At 39.3% G+C, this 21,372-nt stretch overlaps 1 protein-coding gene across 13 annotated transcripts in view; it reads right to left on the bottom strand.

Moving 5' to 3' along the window:
- The window catches only part of GTDC1 (glycosyltransferase like domain containing 1), a 185,979-nt gene that overhangs the window by 158,110 nt on the left and 6,497 nt on the right, over positions 1-21,372 (bottom strand). The window contains exon 2 of one of the 13 annotated variants that reach the window (XM_055812998.1): positions 17,218-17,339. The exons of 9 other annotated variants lie outside the window; for them this stretch is intronic. The gene's annotated coding sequence lies outside the window, so the exon portion shown is untranslated. Of the gene's footprint in view, positions 1-4,065; positions 4,089-17,157; positions 17,183-17,217; positions 17,340-17,372; positions 17,454-21,372 lie in introns of those variants that run through there. 3 more of the 13 variants (XM_055812999.1, XM_055813002.1, XM_055813003.1) reach the window with 3 other exon arrangements.

Consider the following 21,372-nt stretch of genomic DNA (forward strand, 5'->3'; position numbering starts at 1 on the left):
ACCAGATGTGCAAAAAAACAGTCCCAATTCACTGTTGACCACCATTAGTTTGAACAGTGGAATTCCATATTTTTATTTTTGGGGGGAGAAGGCAGGGCGGTAAATAGGAGATACAGATCTGACTGGCCACACATTTTTGGTCATCTCTTCCTACGTCACTGTAGGGCCTACCTGCCTCTCAGGTTTGTCACTCCTGTACAGCCACATGAAGCCAGTCTACTTGAATTACAAGTACAGCACAATTGATAAGAAACATACCTTGTTCATGACCTTAACATTTCCTACCTCTGTTGCCACTATGCAAATCCAAGTTGTGATTAAAAAGCAGAACGAGAAGCCAGCAAGCATGTGGCCAGTCTTCCCTTGAAGGAAAAATCCCTTCAACTCCCAAAACCAGCCACCTTACCAGACTTACCATACACTGGAAGCACAATGTGAACTGTACCATCATTTCAGGACAAGCACAGGAGAAATCATTAGCAGACATTTACTAAAATCAAGAACTCCATACCCATTGAACCAGGCACAAAAAGCCATCAAGTCTCCTTATTTTATACAGCCAGTTAGTGCCGCCATACAATCAAGACAGACAGAGCAAGGTAGACCCCAGATTGCACACACTGAAGTCTTTATTGCAGAGTACCTGCTCAAACAGGCATCACACGGAGAGGTAAGAAAAGTTGTTTAAACTTGATCCATTAACAGTCTTCTGAAAAGTAGCACCTTCACAATTAAGAGTATCATCCCACAAAGCATAGGATGAAGCTGAACTAATGAATCTACTCTGGAATTGATGATACTCTGCATCAACAAGTGACCCACAAAAAAAGAGACAACATACTGCAAGAGCAGGGAGCCCAGGGCTCCACCTCTACACTGAATTATTGGCTATGAGCCACTGAACTCCTGCACCTTGTTTCCTGCCTGTCAAATGGGGTATTATACACTTTCCGTTTTTCATCTAAGAAACACATCATATTTATCAGAATATTTATCAGAAGCACCATTTACCTGCATCCAAAACTGGGAGGAGTAAAATACCAGGCTGTGTTGCTTTAGACGTCTGCAACACAGCAGTTTGGGAATCTTGCCTATGGATCCCAGTGGTGAGCTGTACCTTTTCCCATCCGTTCTATCTGCTTCAGCCCCATGGACAGACAATAAAGTGCAATTTTCCCAACTGTAATAGCATTGGGGGGGGGGGGGGGGGGTGTGTGTGGAGGAAGGAAGAGAAAAAAGATATGAGCTCATCTGGTCTAACTTTCCAGCTGGTTTAGGCTAAGAAGCTTTGTCAAAATACTACATCACCCAAATATTTATCCCAAATACTGTCCTTAGTCTGGTAAGATCTGGGAGATGGTGGGGGAAGGGTGGAAGACTTCACTTGAGCTAAAGGCAAAAGACAGGAGAATCCACAGTCACCTAGACCCATTGATCATCAAGAGCAGGTAGGTCCATTTACTTCACGCTTGATCAAATCCCATGATGGAGGAGGTAGGTGAGCCTTGTCTCCTCTCCCCCAAGATTCCACCAACCTGACCTGCCATTATAGGTCCTCTCTACAGGAGATGGCCACCAGTATCATTCTAAGCATGTCAGGAAAACATCCCACCCCACCAGCACTCAAGACAACATACCAACAGCTGCCTTGCAGTGCTGTGTAAGTGAATATCAAGGTTTTACATGATTGTCTACTTCATGGTGTCTTTTGTATACCCAAAGACTGCACTAGCCCTTTCGCCATGGCATTATAGTCACCACACAGCTAATCACACAGAATCGGGGAATGGATGAGGTTGGAGGAGACCTCCAGAGACCAACTAGTCCAAGCCCTCTGCTCAAGCCAGGTGTCAACTACAGCAGGTTCCCCAGGACCACGCTGAGTTTTGAGCATCTCCACAGATGGAGACTCCACAGCCTATCTAGGCACCTTGTTCCAATGTTCAGCTGCTACAGTAAAAAACTTCCTGTGTTTAATTTCCCATATTTCAGTTGGTGCATGCTCATCTCTAAGCTAAACTATCCCAGCTCTCCCTACCTCTCCTCATATCATACCTGTGTTATTAAAACAAGGTTTCCCAACTCAAGTTTTAGTGTATTTTGATGACTGAACTACATGACTAACTGTGGATATATTCCTCCAGTATACTTTGCATCATCTGAAAAATAAAGCAGCAAAAATTAAATCACCAACAAAACTACTGATTAAGCGTAACTGGGCCATAAACAGACTGGAGACTCACTTGATGTAGGTGTTTCACATCCCATTCAAAGTTACGCTGTAAGCAACAGGACATTTTTAATCTTTTCTGTGTCTCTGCTACATATAAACCAAGTTTTTATATCAAAATACTATGTTCCAATAATTTAATGCTTTAAAAGAAATTAGTTTAATATAACAACATAGGCCAGACACACAATCCTATTAAAAAAAATATCAGCTTTGTCTCATCACAAAGCCTTCTATCATGAAACCATAGTGACCAGCATTTCCCCACCCCCACCCCAGCTTTTAAGCCTTCACTGACAGAAGTCCAAGTTAACCTTTACTTTACTTTGTCCTGGGCTAAATCCACTTTCCTGGGCAACATCCTTTTTGTCCTTTTAAATATAAAAACTTTTTGGAAGTCTTCCAGTACTTTGAAAGAAACACATTTAGAAGATATGCAACAGTTAACATGAGTGGTTTTAGAGGCTCCTGAGACAGTTCTCAAATCCCTATGATGTGATGTCCAGATATGTTTATATATTTTTTTTTATTTAATAGTTAATTTTAGAAATCACGCCTATACCACCTTTAGCAAAGTGGGTGTGAACTTTCTACTTCAAACAGAAAAATGACACCAGAAAGGAGAAAACACTATAATAAAGTGCATAAGCAAAATTACATTAAAAAAGGCCAAAAAAATTACATTAGAATAGTACAAGTTTATTCTTAATGATGTCTAAGAGAAAGAGCTGACTGTTTATGAGACACACTGAAAATGACTATTTCGCCCTGTAGATGGCTGCCTTGAAGCCAGAGGACCACCTGCATCAGACACAAAGATCAGAAGATTGTGATGTTTATACACCTAGAAGTTGATATCCGTCCACTTCTCAACTGCAAGTTAAATTACATGTTTCTGCTTACTTCTCAAAGTGACAAGGCTTAATACTTTTTTACTTCAGTCTTCACAGAAGAACTTAAGATTCTCCACAGCAATGAACTTGTAGGTTTTCAACCCATGCTTTCAAAGAGTTGGGTAGAAATAGGATGGGAAGATAGTTTTCAAAACATAAATTCAAACTGACAAAGTCTGAGGTCTTTTCCTATTGAATACTGGTAGAACTAGTTGAAATAGCTCCCGAATCACCTGCAGTTATCTTTGAAGGCTTGTGGAAGTCAAACAAGCTCCCAAAGACATGAAGTGCTAGCACAAACAAAACTTATTCCAAAAAGAGAGGAAAACAGAGAAATTAGGATTACAGACAAGCAATCCTTACTTCCATACCAACAGGTGGTGATTTATTTGTACACACCTAAGAGAACTGGCCAGTCAAGATTCATAAAAGGGAAAGAAAAAAAAAAAAGTCACATCAAATTACTCTTAATTTTCCCCTCTGACAAGAAACACATCTTGACCTCAGCAAGGGGTGGTTGGTTTTTTTAGAGAACATTTTAGGAAATAAAAAAAGAGGAAATACAATCTAGGTTATACCACTAAGATGCGGGAACATCACAGGATGCAAAACCATGATGTGGGAGTAAGTACCAGTAGTCTGCTACGAGAATGGCAGAGCACTGCAAACAGGCAGGAATCTCTCCTCAGCCCAGCATGCTTCAGTATTTTCACTGATGGCTTGCCGAGTATACACTTGAAAATCTTAGCAACACTGAGCCCTGGGAAGTGTTACAAGCAAATACTAGAATTATAATCTCTCTTCAACTGGCATGCCACTTTTGATTTGAGAGCTCGAACCCTAAGAGAGAAGTTTAGCAATTAAATTTTAAATTGTGTTCTTTTACCATTTTTTTTATATGTATATTTAAGCCATGAGTGATTCAAACAGGTTTCATCCTACCTGAAAACAAGAGATGAACAATTCTCAGGATCCTTCCACATCGGATTTCTACAGGTGTAGCACGCACCTACACTGAAACAATGGCAAGGGAATAGAGAAAAATACATGAAGAGATGCTTCCACATCAGGGAAATAGCACACAGGTCCCAGCACTGCAGAGGCACAGATGACCAGCCCCCACAGATATCTTGCTAAACTTCACCAGTTCTGTCCTCCAAACTCTAGTTTTTCCAGGCTGAACCTCAATGCGGAATGAAAGAATTCAGAGGTAGTTCCGAGTAAAGGATATGTAACGCTCCTAACTCCCTATGCAGGCTGTTCTCCGAAGAGATAATGCTCAGTCCAGTGTTTAAAAGACAAGAATTTTAAAAAGTTATGAAGAAAGCAAATAGTACTCTTCTCTAATAGCTACGTATACACTGCAGCTCTTCAGTTAGCCAATTAGCAAAAACATTAAACCATCAAACTTGCATCATTTTTACAGCATGTAAAAAAAATGTTTTTATATATATATTATGATTTTAAGAAGTACAACAGAGTGCTACTGTAATCTTCTAGTTATATTTTTGTTAGTTTTTACTGTCAAAACATTTAAATGATGAACTTTATTTGAAGAGGACTAATTATAATGTATTCTCTTTGGGGAACAAGAGTTGAGTATCCTAGCATCAATTAAATGAAATGCGCTCTCCTAACTTAAGATTAAAAACTAAAATGCAGCCAAAATAAGTTTCTTCCTCACATCTGTCAGATCACAAAAGCATCCAGTACAACAGGATAATATTGCCAGAAAACCTTAAGACTTGCAAAAAGATATTATTTTGTGTATGTGGCTTAGCTCCGAAGCTAAACCAGAAATGACATCCCAGCTTAGGGTAGTAAGCCTTTTTGCCAATGAATTTCTTGTAAAGTCAACAATTATAATTTATTCTGATCCTTTGTGTCACCATATTAGTAGCTATTTTTCAGCAATCCCAGAGCAGCAACAAATAATGCCATAGAAGAGGACTGATATAATTACAGGCTGAAAAAGATAGGCCAGCACCCTTACACTCAAAACTACCCTCCGTGGCTCCTTCATACCCCATATGTTGCTAATAAAACTGTTTGAATCATACCTATGAGACAGTTTTACTGATATTGTATCAGGTCCCTAGGTTCTTTGTATGAGATACGATGTCACTAGCACTATAACTATGCAAATTTTGTGATACAGGATCCCACTGGACACAATATTACATACGTAATTCGCAGTATGAAACCGTGCATTAACAATAATTCTAGTGTTATATAAATGAAACCACTATGTTTATTGAAAAACTCACCACACTACAATGAAATCAAATTTTAAAAGCAATAAAGAGCTACTGATGTGCTCATAGTAAAGATGGCAACATTGGTATTTTTCACCCAAACAATGTAAATTTTGCTTTGTGTTCACATGACAATGCTTTACAGAAACTTTTAGCACCAACACTGAGTAAATGCAACTCCCTCCCTCCACAATATTAATTAATGACTTAAAATAGGAACCTTCTGAGCCCCATTTTTAGAAACAATCATGTGATTTTCAGCAAGAATCTGAACTGTATTCACGTGCAAGCATGCTTCTCGGTTTCTACTGCTAATAAAAGAATAAATGATAAATAGTAATAGAAAAGAACTGCAGCAGTAAAAAAACAACAGCTTGGGGATAATAACATACATCGCACTGAAGCACCTCAGAAGTATCATCCTCTGGTCAGAAAACACCTGCGCTCTAATTCTGCATCTGACTTCAAATATCTGTATGACCTCAGGCAAATAACGCTTCTTCCTAGCTCACATCATGTGCCTTAAGGTCTCTTCTAATTTCCTGCATAAGAATGCAGTCAGTACTTCATATCCATATTTGCAAAAAGGCATGTCTGAAAGACCTTAAGTGTTGCAAGAATAGACAGCAGAGGTGCAAACAAATCTCACAGTACAAGCGGCTTAATATACATTCCTCTTTTTTGTGTTCCCAGTGATTTCTTCCCTCCACTATAAATGTCTTGGTTTGCTGCAGGTGGGGAATACTGGGGGCTTGTAAGAAGTCTATTTTTAAAAGAAATCTAAGAGAAAGGTAACAGGCTAGCATGATAAAGTGAGTCTGGTAAAAAGCCAGACTTAGGAGATAAAAGTACGCTATTTCATCAAGGTGCTGGGAGAATTAATAAACCAGAGAATTTTGTAAAGTAAGTTGGACAGTGAATTTCTATAGTGAATTGCCCAATATGTACAGGAAAAAACCCACAGCTCAGTATTCCTTGGAAGTATTTTTAATGCCTGCAACTACAGATAGAAAATGTAAGTGACACATACCACAACTAGCTAAGAAATCTCACACTGAGAAGCATTGACTTAGTTATAACTGATGCAAGTTTTTACTTAATGGAAGAAAAACAGAGTTGTATCCAGGCACTCAGTAAGCAAGACTATGAACTGACTGTTTCCTATGAGTACAGCTTGTGGGCTTCTACTACAAGGGTAGTTTAAGTGGTAACTTTTCCTGAAGTTTTCCTTGACACCATCCTCTGCGCAATACAAAAAACATAGTAGTTTTATTCTCTATTTAAAAATAAACAAATAGCAGCTTATGCGACATCTTAATGAGGCAGAAAGTTCACACAGCATCCCATGAACATTCTGCCCTCTGGTATTGCTGCTACATTTTACCATCATACAATTCCGAGAGAATTATATACCTATTTTCAAAGTTTGAAATAAACCCCTCCTCCCCAAATATGCCCAAAGCTGTTATGGAGCAACTTATTTTTAGAAAAAGCACTTATGCAGATACTTAATTTTAATTAATAGTCTCACTGACTTCAACATTTGCACAGCAAGACAACTCCACGCTCCAATTAAAGCAGGCACGTAAATGCTTTGCTGATTCATGGCCAAAAGCATGACAGGAACATCATTATATAAAATGCTTGTAAAATTTAAAGAAAAGAAAAATAACAGCAACGTCTCCCTCAAACAGAGCGTTAGAAACCCTGTAAAACTCACAGCTTGAGCAGAACTTACAGGTTGCTGAATATATGAATGCTAGGAGCTAAGAGGCTACAAAACATTCAAAGAAATTATTTCAGAGTGGGCAAAAGAATTTTGAGGAACCGTCTTAATTACGTGGAGACTGTATGAGCCCCAGCTCTCCATCCTTGGCATCTACTCTCTGCCCAGACGGGGTTTTCAGGAGTTAACGATTCTCTACCGGTAGGCTGGAGGCAGCTGCACCTTCACCACTGATGCCTTGCTCTCTTTTTCCATTGTTCACATCACAGATAAGCCGATTGCTTTCCATAATTAATTACATCTAGCTCAGTTCCACCACAGGTCACACTGAACATCTTCAGCATTCACTTCCAGGGAACAGCCACTCTGAGTTGCAACACTGCCTAAAATAATATACCTATAATAAATCTAACTTTGAAGTAATATGACACACAAGAAACACTAGTTGAGTTTTGCTTGCTACCTACGTAATATAAAATTGTAAGCTTTAATTTTTAGGCAGAATCCTTAAAGATAATCCATAAAAAGAGGTTTTGTTGAAATACTCTCTGGTCCTATTTATAAGTAAAACTGTGGCGCTTGATGGCCTGTGACTCACCACTACACACTCATAATTGTAGAAGGTTAAGTGTAAGATGACCTTCATTCCAGGACAGCCAAGCAATACTTAAAAAGTAATCCTACACACACTTTTATTACAGCATCAAGAAAGTTACAACTGATAGCAACACTGAGTTGAATGTAAAAACTGGAAAGCAGTAGCCACTAAGAGTTAAACTGTTTAACAAAACACTAAGGATGAGAAGTGGCTTCCCAAATAGCCTGCTTCCTCTCTCCTGCACCCTGATGAACAACTAGGTGCTGCGCAATGAATTTGGCTGCTGGATGATGGGGCAGGCAGAAGCCACAGGGGTTTGCTGCTAACTGGGGTGTTCACCTCCTCAAGACACTCCTCTGGGCGTGAATACCAGTGCAAACCTCCAGCCAGCCCAGAACAAACACCTCCTCACAATACATACTCCAGGAAGCCACTGTGCTAAAGACTCTTCCACTTGCAAAACCTGCAACAGCAACATTCACCACATGAGGCTTAGCATCGCACAGCTGTGCTACAACGTGAGCAGCGAAGAGACCCAAGTCACCTCTTCATCACCTAGTCCAGCAGGAAGAAGATAGCCTAGGTGACGGACAAGAAACAAAACTGACACAGAAGTACAGGCAGAAAATTATCATCTGAGCAGTTTTCTACAGGACCAACTTAGACACAGGACAGCCGATTAGCTGCAGCCCGGCATTAGGCTTGCCAGGCTGCCCTGCACACATAAGGTAGCACACACGAGCTAAAATAAAGCCAGGCCAAACCTGACTTGGCTCTGCATAGCGCCAGATTGAGCGTTTCTCCAACTGTTTCACACCTAATTTACGGAGCATATTATCCATCCACATATTCGCGAGATCTAACCTGAGAAGTGACTAGAATCAAACTCAGTTCACCGACTAATGCTTATGTGAAACACAGAAAGCAAACATAACACAGTGGAACATAACAGAAGAAAATGCATTATTTTTATTCTGACTCCATTGAGCAGCCTAGTACTTTTGAAGGATTAATGAAAAAGCTATCAAGAAATAATACAGAAAAAGAATGCTGATTCTCGGTGAACACACCAATGCATGAGAAACGGCAGAGACCTTTTTGGTAGTAGAGAGTGAAGCCAGGACATTCCAAGAACTACACGGACACATGAACTTGCCCTCTTGACCCAGAATCCCAGTTTATTTGATTTTTATAGAACAGCATTTTGATACTTCCTCCCTGCATCACAGACTAATACTCCTCAATTAACAACACAACACTGTCATTATTCTCACAAAATCGGCAACACTTTTTTCACACCAAGATTTAATAAAGAATAGAGAACTCTGCCTAAACATCCAGGACAGAAAGCATTTACCTTAAAATTTACAATAATTCACTTAAGAGAACTGGTCAATAAGCATATGTAAACACATCAGGACTATTTCCACAAACTTTACTTGTTAAACAGGACACAATGTTTCATTTACAACTGTTATTTTTTAATCAGGAACTGAATACAAGTCCAGGAAGAGCAGGAATAAGTAAGTTTCTAAACAAACAACTTACACAGTTGCTTTTTAACAGGAACAGACAAAACATTCCTTAAAGTCTCATTTACAAACCAAAGCTGACCTCAGGCATCACATTCAGTATGTATGAGACAACCTACGTAGATACTGACCTTAATACTACTACAGGGGCAAATTTCGCACAAGGAAGACATGCTTTTGAACAAATGTTTTCCAATGTATTAGGCATACAGAAGCTTTTTTCTGCATCAAGAACCGCATGTCACATTCCTTAAACCGTTTCTTTTCTTGACCAAATACACTGTGGACAACCTACAGAGGATGCCCCTCAGTGTTCCTCTTTGAGGTTCTCATCTACAGTTTCCACTAACAATGAAAACTACGTGGATTATTCTTCCCCCTCAAAAATCACAGTCACATTTAGAGTTGGCCTTCCTAAGCTCACGTGCCAAAAAAATACCCTAAGTGATTAGAGACTTTCAACACTAACAGAAGCTCTGATAGAGATTTTTATTGGGTTTAAATCAAGTGCAGATCCACAGCCCACAGTAACACAAAAGCAGGGAAAGCAGAGGATGACAAGCAGCAGGAACAGCTATATGAGATGCGTGACAATCCAGGAACAAAACTAGTGAATAGTCTGACTTAAAACACAAATGGGAAGAAGAAAACACTAATTCCATACTTACCAGGCTTCCTAGAACTACCGATGCAGAGTCTGTATGCTCTCTCCACACACACGTACTCTTAGATCTTTTCATCCCATCTGGAGCTACAACAGGCAAAAGGAATAGAGCTGGCCCACCAAAACATACCATGTTTTCAACCTCACCCGAATGCTTCACATGTTCCACAGCAGATCCACTAAATCCTTAACCATACCTTGACTGTCAGGTTTCTCTAGATCTTTCAGTTCTGAAGAGTGGCCCCTGCCCATCTAATCCCTTCAATGGATCTTAACATTATTTTAAATGCCTGAAAGACAATGTCTCAGTCTCTTATTTGCATGCTATAAAATGTTCTTGAGGCTTTCCTTGGGAAAGTCTCGTTAGCTGAGGTAACAGGCTCTAACAGCATTCAACATTTAAAACAACTGTCAAAGAGGCCAAAGTCCCAGCCTGCACCCCAAGACCCAAACTGTAAACCATCTCCCCAAGCATAACGAAGTTAACCAAATGTTTAACACTGGACACATCTAATTCTTTGCACTCCATAGATTACAGAACAATTAAGAGGCTGGAAACAGAAAACTGGCTTAAAGTGAAGTTATACAACTGGATGGGCAGAATGCTGTTGTCCACAAGAAAGCATTTGCATATCTAACTTCAGATGTTTTAAATAGGTTTATATTGAATTAAAAATAGAATTTAAAATAGATTTTTATTGTACTAAAAAGCATGTTTTATATCTGAGTTACTGTATCACCGAATGTAAAGAATCCCTTGGAACCCACAGACTCCCCATACAGAATGTGCATGTTCTTGACGATTTATCTTTCTGCATCAAACTCTTCAAGCTGTAGACCACCACAATAAATTAAGTAAAATTCAGAATATAATGTTCTAATACTGTCTTTAAAGTTAAATACAATACTGGCAAATGCTTACCAGGTTACACGTGCTAAGCAGTGCACATGATAATCATAATGATGAATGTGTAATCTAATGCCCATTCACTTTGATTTATATGAGCCATCATACAAGTCTCACGTATCCATTTTAAGTCAATGGGAAGGATCCCATTTTTCCTGACCTGAATCAGTGTTCAGTCTAAACTGAACCACATTTTTCCACTCTTTTTTTTTTTTGCATTGCACAGAATCAGTCTTCGCACATAGTTAAAGATGCCTGGGGCTGCACAGTCTTTTGCAATCTGAACAACTGGCCCTATCATTCCTTGTGATAGTCTTGCTGAAAAAAATAATATCAACCAAACTTCCCCCTGCCCTTCCAGCTGCGGGAGAAACAGGTCAGCCTGTTCTTCACTTCAGAAGAAAAGGCCCTGCAATGATCAACCTTTCATATGAAATACAGATCATTAACACTGAGTACAGAATTACTTTGATCCTTGGTTTTTGTTTGGACAACTGGGATTCCATTGTACTTATTTCATGATGCTCTGTATTTTGTGTGTGTGTATACATACACACACAAAATAGCTTATTTCTGAAACTAATGTATAATGGAAGGCTTACTTACCGAGTCAGAAAGAAGCTACCCAATGATAAGTCATTCCCTTATCCTTAAAGTATCACACTCAAGAAACTGCAATAAACCAAACAAGCTTCGCTGCAGCCTGCCGTAAATGCAAAAAGCACACAGTACGGATGGGATGACCTAGGTGCAGAGTGCCAGCTGCCTAACTGGTAAGTGTTCTCTTTTACTGCAAACCACAGTTAAGCTGCCCCATCGAGAGAAAGTCTTCTCAGTACTGTTAATTCTCCTCCAAAACATCAAATCCAGACCAAAACCTCATATTAGAGCATCTAAGCTGATGCAGTTCCCATTCAATGCTCTAAACAGTGTTTACTGCAGGGTTCAGTCTCTACTGACCTAGGCAATAGCCTACCACATCACCCTTACTTCAAACATACCTTACATACAGAAGAGGACTGAGCAGTTAAGTCAGTCCTCATTACAGAAGAGCAATACTGACAGATAAAAGAACACTTTATTTGTGGGAAGGAGAAGAGGCATGGGTTGCAATCGTCTCGAGACAGACCAGCCAAGCCACGTTACACTACCTGGTGCTACACCATCAGGCACTGTAAAAGCAAGCCTGGCCCAGGTCTGTAAAACCCACAGCTTACAGAAGCCTCTGCAAATAAAATATTTTTTAAAAAAAACTAAAAAACCCAACATGCTTTAGAAGTGTACATAGTTTGTAAAAGTTACCAAGCTTAGTATTTATTTTTTTTACTTAAATTCCTGAATGATCTGAAGGTAATTCCCCCCCCCCCCCAATCAACATCCATTTAAGTAAAATTCATGGCAAAAAGCTCAGCATTTTGTTTTTACATTTTGAGACTGTGTTAAGAATAAAACCCCTTCCTTTGAATAGGACACAATACCTGCCAACTCCAAATAATGGAGAATATGACTAGGAACTAGAGAAAGAGGCCCAGGGGTAAGGGACACAAGCACCACAATGTAATTACAGAGTACCAACAAAAATTTGTCAAGCAAATAGAGGAAACTTCCAGAGTTTGGAAAGCACGTTAACATGGAAACAAGTGTCCTCTTATTTTGTTAGTGCAAGGATATCAGTGAACCAAAGCCTGACTTCCCTGGCTGAAGATAGTTAACTGATGACAGCAGAGGTTACAAAAAACTGTAATCAGGCTTCATAGAAGCGCATGTGGAAGAGTGGTTATTAGGTTATTAAAAGCTTGGAGGAGGAGGAGGGAAGTTGGGATTGAAGGCTCAGATTAGCAAACTGAAAAAATAAAAATGTTGACCCCTGACCTTATATGCAATAGCTGGAGAAAGAGACACACAGCTACAGCCAGGAGGACACGAACAAAACCATGTTATCAGTAGGAAGCCATAGAGGATGACTGCTGTTGCTCTAAATTTTACCTTAAAAGCCTTGTGACAGTAGGTTGTGAAGGTTTTTTTCTCTCCACATCTCTTGGATGACTGGGACTTAAGGACCCAGTTACTTTTCTGATCTCAGGGACTATCAGTTAAGGCCTGAAACACCCTAAAACATTTATGCCAGACAGGCTTTCCTTCCGTACTACAGAAGTACAATGGTAGGACCTCATCAGTCCCATCAGTTGGTCATCCTCCTTGGTAACACAGTACACTACTGTGCCAAAACAGCATCACCAACATTTGAGATGCATCTCCATCCAACAAAGTGATGGACCACATCCATCACTCCCCATAACCTGCTCAGCAGAATGATGTGCTTGGAAAAGCACGCTTCACTAGATTTCCCAATGAGACAGGGCCAGATACACACACTCAAATTGGAGACTTAAAAAACCACAGCAATTAAAGGTCCCATAACACTTTCATATACTACTCCTTGGCTGGAAATAAAGCACAGTAATGTAGAGAACATCAGATTTTTATTGACAACACAAAATAGCTTTGGGTACTAGAGACAGACCAAATGGAACTGCCACCATTTGCTTTCATGCAAACTCACACAGCGTGAGTTACATGCAAACACAACACTTAACAGAAAGACATCTGACCTCCCATTCATAAGTGTGTCCAGATCCTAATTACAATAAATTCATCTCGTTCCTGAGTCTCTGAAAAGATAGTTATGTTAAATAATGAGAATCCCAAAGCCAAACTCCCACCTTGAGAAATGCTTTAGCCTTACCGGTTTGCCCAGACCTTCTCCATTTTGGCAGGGAATAACTGCAGAAATAGCATCCAAATGATTATAATTTGTGACCCTTTAACATAAATGGTAATTTCGTAGACTAGATCTTTTATATTCCATCCCATGTACTTCCAAATAAGAGCTGCCCAAAAATACTCTGCAAGAAAAACTAGATGTTCCCAGTGACAACTCCAATCACGTCATTCTTTGCACATGAACATTAAAAGATGCAACAACAGCAAAAAACACTAGCTATTCTTGTAACTTCAACACTAAATCCTAAATATAGTAAGTTTTCAAATTGTCTTTCCTAAAATTCAAATAATATGTACATTGCTTTAACCAAAAGCCAGCAAAGTACAACTTGGATTGTGCTGCAGGCCATAAAGCGAATGTTCTTTATTTTAATCATGGATGGATGAAGATGAAAAGTGGTTTTTGAAAATTTACAACAGTTCTGACACTGCTGTGTGTTCCTCGTTACAAGTTATCCTGATCTATTTGTGAGACTTACTCCAGACCTTTTACTATCTTCAGAGAGATAGTTTACATTATTACTTTGTACGTTTATACCCAATCACAGGAAACTGCATAGAATAGGGCAGAAGCCCCAGCTGAATAAAAGCGATCTGGAGTAAAAGAGAAGGACCACAATGGCTGCTTCAGTCACGCTGGAACAAGTTAGAAAAGGAATGTCACAGTAATTTCTAGAGAGTATTTGGGAGGTTTGGTTTCTTACTAAACAGGTTGTGCATACTTGCCTGTGGCAGTCTTTGCAACTTCTATACATTTAGACATTGGTTTTAAAGTCAGAAAAATAGTCTTAACTATGAAGAGATTTCAATTTTCAAAAATCTTTTAACTTTGACTTTCTCAAAATATACTACCAGCTGTGAAGTCAGTCTTTACACACACAGCAATACAGAACAAAAGACCATATGCTGAGATGCAAATACAGGTCTACAACATGACTATAGATACATTATTTTATTGCAGCGTAAACACCAGCCTTCAGCAAATCTTTATGACACCTGACACTGCAACTACCTAAAGGAGTCATCACAACTGCAAACTCTGCCTACTCCTACAAGCAATAAATTTTCTATACAGTACCTGAAAGGGCAAGGAGAGCCTACAACTGATTCTGGAGCTTCCCAGATGATCCCAGGATGCTAAGGCAGAGGTGAAAATGCAGATAGTCTTTCACCACAGGCAACAAAGTCTTGCAGGAGAGGAAGCAGACGGAGCCCTGACCTTTCTGCAAGCTGCTGTAGTTCACACTTACAGGTAAGGCAACATCAGACATAAGTGACTGCTGCTGTTTTCAGAGACTTGACATTTTAAAGGCTAAAGCCCCTGTTGCTAGCAAAGCCCTTTGGTAAGATTTTCTTTCTTTTCTTCTTTGTTCAGATACTGTTTGCTGTGGGATAACAGAAGCAGCTTCAACTTAGGTGATTCTTCAAAGGACTCTAGGAAACACCTGGAGATCTCACAAGATGCTGGACGCTAATACCAGGGCATGAAACACCTACGCTGCAACAAAGATGATCTTAAACAAGATGTCCAAGTTTGGACATGCAATTAAGTATCCCAGAACTAGAAACACCTTCTAGGAATCCAGAGCTATTTAGCTTGAAATCACACAGGAATTACTGGCAAGTTCACATGCGAAATCCTTACAGAAAAGCATCCAGTTAAATGACAAAGACAGCATGGACCTTGCTGGCAACTCAGGACTGCCTAAATACTCCCTCATGCATTAACACTACATACAGTCTGAAACACCATCAATAAAACCTTTATATAACATCATCCCACTAATTATTCATATTTGTTTGGGGGGGGGGGTTGCATATATCCATATGTATAAAAATTTTACACCTGTATATGAAAACTCAGTAAAACAAAGCTAAGATGACACAGGCTGCAACACAGGATTTTTCCTTAAGTACAAGGAAGAATCAAACCAGTATTTTTGTAATTTGGTTTTCCCACTAAAGTGGTTTCTGTACACCTTTGTGAAATAAACTGAGTAATAGTTAACTCATCACAACAGTTTTCAAACCTTTATCATTATGCGCTGCTGATAAAGCTTTCATCCTATAACCACTAAAACTTTTCCTCTGAAAGCAAGACGTAAGCAGAGGCTTAGTCACTATTCACAGAATTACAGAAGTTTTCAGAGCACTTCACCAAAAATTCAAAAATAATATATTATTTCCTTAAAGCAAAATAATACATTGCATTTGTAAGATGCTTGCTCTCAGTACTGAGTAACACTTGTGATATACCTGAAGTGGTTTCTTAAGCAAGCCAAATCTCCCCAGCAACTCAAGGTTTAACTATGCTGAGCAAATCAGCTTCACATGTGTTAAAAAAATGGAAAGCAAGAAGGTAAAGTCTTAATGTATCAACAGCTTCTTCTGATTCATAAAGTGCATTAAAAGAATGAACGCTGAAAATCCTATCCATACATTAAGGCAATTCTTACACACAAACAATTTGATAATGTAACATTGCGTATCAAGCCAGTTTTTTCATAAGTTATGATCTAAACAGAATACTAGTCAATTCACCAAAAGATATCAAAGATATCCCTTTATTACAAATGATCCAAGTATCTCCCTTGAGGCTACGGCTATCAGAAAGCATTTAGCTAGCTCCCAAGCCAATACTTCTCGTATCTGTTTTATTATGAAACTGTAACACATTTTCAATAACTTTTAGCTTTGCTATACAGAGCAACAAATAATTTCCCAGAACCCTTTGGAAAATCTAACATGTGAAATGATTCCCTAGTCAACTTGCGTATTATTAAGCTGAAAAAACATATATCAGATCATTTGATCATTGGAGGGAATGGAAAAGTATTGGGAGCTTCAGGACAAATGGACAAACTTCAGGTCATATAAAACACTACCGAGGCTGTATTTGAAGAAAAGTGTGAAAGTTCATGAAAGTGTCCCGGGTGAAAATACTTTGTGTTGCTAAGAAACATCATCCCTGATGATGGATGAATTAAATTGTCTCGCTTAGTAGAGCCAACTCCAGGCATCCCTCGTTTATTAGTAGAATGTTTCCTTGTACTGGTAATTTATTTCAACGGCTACTTACAAATAAAAAGCCCTACCTTTAAAATGAAACCGAGATTTTCAAGCTTGCATAGTTAATGCCAAAAACAGAACAGAGTTTGCATCTTGAATAGAATTTATTAGCTACCTTTTCAGAGTTTACATTTTTAAATACAGTATTTATACATCCAAACGATTAGGAACTTACTTTAGGGTAGTCTGCAATGAAATATACTGTTCAACTTCCAAAATTACTCCATGTACAATCCAGTTAAAAATAAAACCCTTCAAATATTTCAAAGTACTGAACAACACAAATATTCAGGTAATCGAATTTTAAACATCACAGAGAAAAGCATATTCATCTCTCATGCGCTGTTATGATGACACCAACATAAAACCTAAGCATGAAGGAAATAATGTAAACCACCTGCTTTCCTCATTTGGAAGTTGTATTCATGTTTCATCCAGTTCCTCTTTTAATATATTACTTAGGTTCTGCAGAAGAAACAGCCTGTATTCGTGAACTTACAGCAATATATCTTTCCATTTCTGAAGTATGCATTTTCTGTTGATGTGCCACAGAGCATACCTGGTTTGCCTGCTGTGCACTGTGTTAAGTGAAGTCCTTTCAAAAAAGCTTATAGCTGGAGCACAGGAAGGCTACCGGCTCGCCCCTTCCCACAGGCTGCACGACAGGTCAAAGGAGCTCTCCTGAAAGGGTAAAGAAAAGCATGTACATCTCACCTGGCACAGCCTTTGAGAGCAGGACACAACAGCAGAGGCGAAACACAGCAAGCAGGGAGCTCCAACATAAGCAGGAGAGTCCTGAGATCAGAAAGTAGACATACAAGCTGCTCAGAAATGATGGAAAAGGGCAGGGTTTTCTTAATAATCTGGAGAGGAATATGCAAATTGTATGCCACGTAGAAACCAACGCGGGTGCTGCACTGAGAATAAACCAAGGGCAAAGACCCATTTTGCAAGAACACAGGTGCAAAAGGGGAGAACCATTGAAGAAAATTAATTTTCATGTGTCTGGTGCCAAGGCTTTGGGGGTTTTCTTCCTATTATTCTAGATTGAGTTCTAATGAAGGTTCCAAGTTAGAAGTTGCAAGCTGTAGCACTGAAGAGTCCAATTTAAGGAAAAAGGTAAAAAGCCTTCTATAAACGGTTCTTTGGATCCCATCACAGCTTCCAAGTTACAAATTATCATGCAGAGTTACGTTTTGAGGCCACATACTCAGCTAGAGACAACAATAGAGGCTCCTTTTCCCAGGTAACACCACCACGGAGAAGAGTTACCACTGGAGAGTCTGAGAAGAAGTATTTAATAACAACGCCAATTTGGCCACACTGTAGGAGATGTGCTTCCTGTGGGCCTAATAAGGAAGAGCTTTACAACATAAGCAGAAGCATTTCAAAACCTCAAAGGACATGTCTTATCTGCACGACTTCTGCTTCTGGAGGCCCAGAAATCCTGAAGACAGAAGGCAGATCAGACTGCAGCTTTTCTAGGCACAGATGTTGCAATCACATCTGCCTTAACCATAAGCCACGGTCCTAGCAGCATCCCCTAGTTGCTGCATTTTTGGAAATGCCAGTACAGAGGATAAAATAAAGTGTTTCTGATGACATCAGGTGTACTAAAACACTAACATGAAAGAAAAACACCTGCAGATTACGTTCCAAGAAAACGGAATGAAATAAAAGGTTTTGAAGTAGAGATACTGTCTTCCCCTCCTCCCTTGTCTACAAGAGTCACAAAATAATACTTACTTCAAATATTGAGATTGCTTTGATCGAAGATATTTTTTTTTTTAAGTGCTGATCTAGAAGCCATGAAGGATGACCATTTGTGTATGGAGGCACCCCAAGCTACTCAGACACAGAAGTGTGCACATGTGTATTTACCCAGTTAATTGTAGGTGATTTTTTTTTTTTTTGTACACACCACTCCAAGGAACTGAGCCGACTCAGCTGTGCAGATCCACATGAATATTCTCCAGGTGTTTCATTTTCTTTTATCTCACTGAAGATTCCCTCCCTAAGCACTTATAGCTACAAGATGTCTGACTTAATTCATCCAGTTCCAGGCTCCCCAGTACAAGACGGACACGGGCATAACCAACCAAGGCCAGCAAATGGCCCCAAGGATGATGAAGTGGTCGGAATACAACACAGCCAATTCCACAACTCCATCTCCAAAGGTCAGGTCTGCGACACAGTACAGGTTGCAGGACTGACTACAATAATTTTCTCCCTCTTGGCCCTCACACCATAACAGAGAGCATTTTCAGGACAGGATTAGTGAATGTTTTAGTTTATTACTTAGATGGTGAACAACAATCGCAAAATTCTGTAGTTACCTGGGAAGGGCTGCAATCATTCTGGGAAGCAGAGTTAGAATTGAAAAAAGTAGGACTAATGCTCAACATCAGAACTGAAACTAGGGGTTTAACACTTAATTGAATGCAAAAAGTGAAAGATTAATTCACATCTGTATTAACAGGAGCACCATATGCAAAAGATGGCAAGATTTATCCTGCTCATCATCGATACTGACTAAGGTTGTGCATTATGTCCAGGTCTGGATACATAGATGTAACAAACTCAGAAAAACTCAGAAAAAAACCTAAGCAACCAGGGAAAGTTAGGGAAACAGGCTTGCAGGGTACAGGAAAAAAAAGATAACTAAAGAAAGGCACAGGCTTCAAGATAGGTTAACAGCAAGTTAAAAATGATCATGTCCCACTCATGCAGTATCCACAGCGGGGCGGGGGGGGGGGGGGGGGGGGGGGGGATGACGGACCCAACAACAACAGATCAAACAAAAACAAAAAACAAGAAGCTTAACAGGTTAGGAAAAAAATTAGAATAGTATTAGAGGAAATATGCTACCTCTAGGGATAGTTAACAATGGATTAGGTTATGGAGGGGTTACACAAATCCTCACTGATTGTTTTTAAGACCTGTTATGATGAACATGTCAGAAAGTGCGTATACATATTTATCTGGCTCTACAATGAACACTACACGCTCACACATACAGTACAGGGCCTTCACATAGAGTGGATGACCTCCAGAGATCTGCGTTTTCTTTTCTAAACCTAAAGGCTGTACAAGTTTAGGCTCCTGCCAGGCAAATCAGCAGGTGACTTGACTGCTCCTTAGAGCTCCAAGCAGGCTTTTGATATCTCTTTTTTCTAAATAGCCAAGGCAGTCTGTGATTGACAATTTCTATCACATCAAGCACGCTACCTTAAATATGAAGTACTCTGAATGATCCACCAGGGAAATAAAGTCAAAGTACAGAGAAGGCAACGGCAACTGATCCCAGGAATCCAGTCCCGAGAAGGAAATCAAAACTGCCAAATTAGGCAAGGATGCAAATCCCATTAGTACCTAGAAACACAGGTAGCTATTTTTTGTTTCCAGCACCTACAATAAATAAGCCTTAATAAAAAGTAGTATTTAATAAAGTACTTAGAGAAATAAGGAGGGAAGGTTTGGCGTTTCTAAGCTTATTTTCACAGCAGTATGAAAGGAAATGAGGTAGAGTCAGAGCTAATTCTCCTTATATAATTTCACATGGAATGATTAGTTCTGCCCCAACAGTAACAGCTTTCCAGAGGGTCCTACTTGTCACCAAGATTGCATACAGATGCTCCAAGTGTAGCTTCCCTATTCTGCACTGACAACCAACTTAAAAGCTCAATATAATATTCATTTTACTATAGAATGAAATTCACAGCATGAATAGTAAAATAATGTCACAGCTACTATGAAACTGCAGTTATGTGTTGGGGGTTGTGACTTTTAGAAGTTTAATCATGAAATAGATTCATAAAGAGGAGCATGCAAAGTAGCTTTCTGCTTTAGCAGTGTCCTGTGGCCATTACGGCTGTCCATGAGCAGCATAAGCTGTGGTCTAACAACGAGAGGGCAAAGGCATGGAGGAGCATTCATGTCACATGCCCCTGCTGATTACTTTTTTTTTTGAAGCAGGTTTTCAATCATTACTGTGCTGAATGCCCCCCTTTTAAGCCTGATTAGGAAAGACATTCCACATGCATGGGGCTGCTGAAGGTGGTGGAATTCCATAAGTCACCTGGGTCGCTTCTGGGTGAAATACCAATTACTGGCAATTCATCTCAACAAGGTCAACACACCAAAAAAAACCAAAAAACCAAAAAAACCACACGTAAAAGACATCACTCAGCCCAACAGTGAACATATCACACAGATAATCCTAAAACTCTTTGCAAAAACTTGTAATAGGTATTAGTACTTTTATAAAGCACCGTAGTGTTTTCTCTTTAATCCTTGAATAGACACTAGTAGAAAAGCCCTACTAAATTCCAAAATTACCACTGCAAGTTCCTGGTCAGCTACTACTATTCTTTTAAAAAAAAAATACTGCTTTTTAAAGGATATATATAAAACTACATTTTTTTAGGGAGAGATGGTTAAATTTTTAAAAAGTAGGCTATTAACTAAAAACCTAAATGACTGCCTAGAACAGCATGCTGAATAATATTATAAGAACTTTAAATGTGTATATGTTGCACTTATTAGCACTACCATTTGTTTTACAAAAGACCTACAGATTAAATACAAAGCATGCTATTAGTTTTAGGCACAAGAACGCCCAATTTTTTATGCCTCACCAGAAATAATGACTAATTAGGACAGCACCACCCTACAGTCATTTCCATAAATCCTGCCTCTACATTTAAATCCCAAC

This window comes from Falco peregrinus, chromosome 8 (assembly GCF_023634155.1).
Source record: "Falco peregrinus isolate bFalPer1 chromosome 8, bFalPer1.pri, whole genome shotgun sequence".
Lineage (NCBI taxonomy): Eukaryota > Metazoa > Chordata > Aves > Falconiformes > Falconidae > Falco > Falco peregrinus.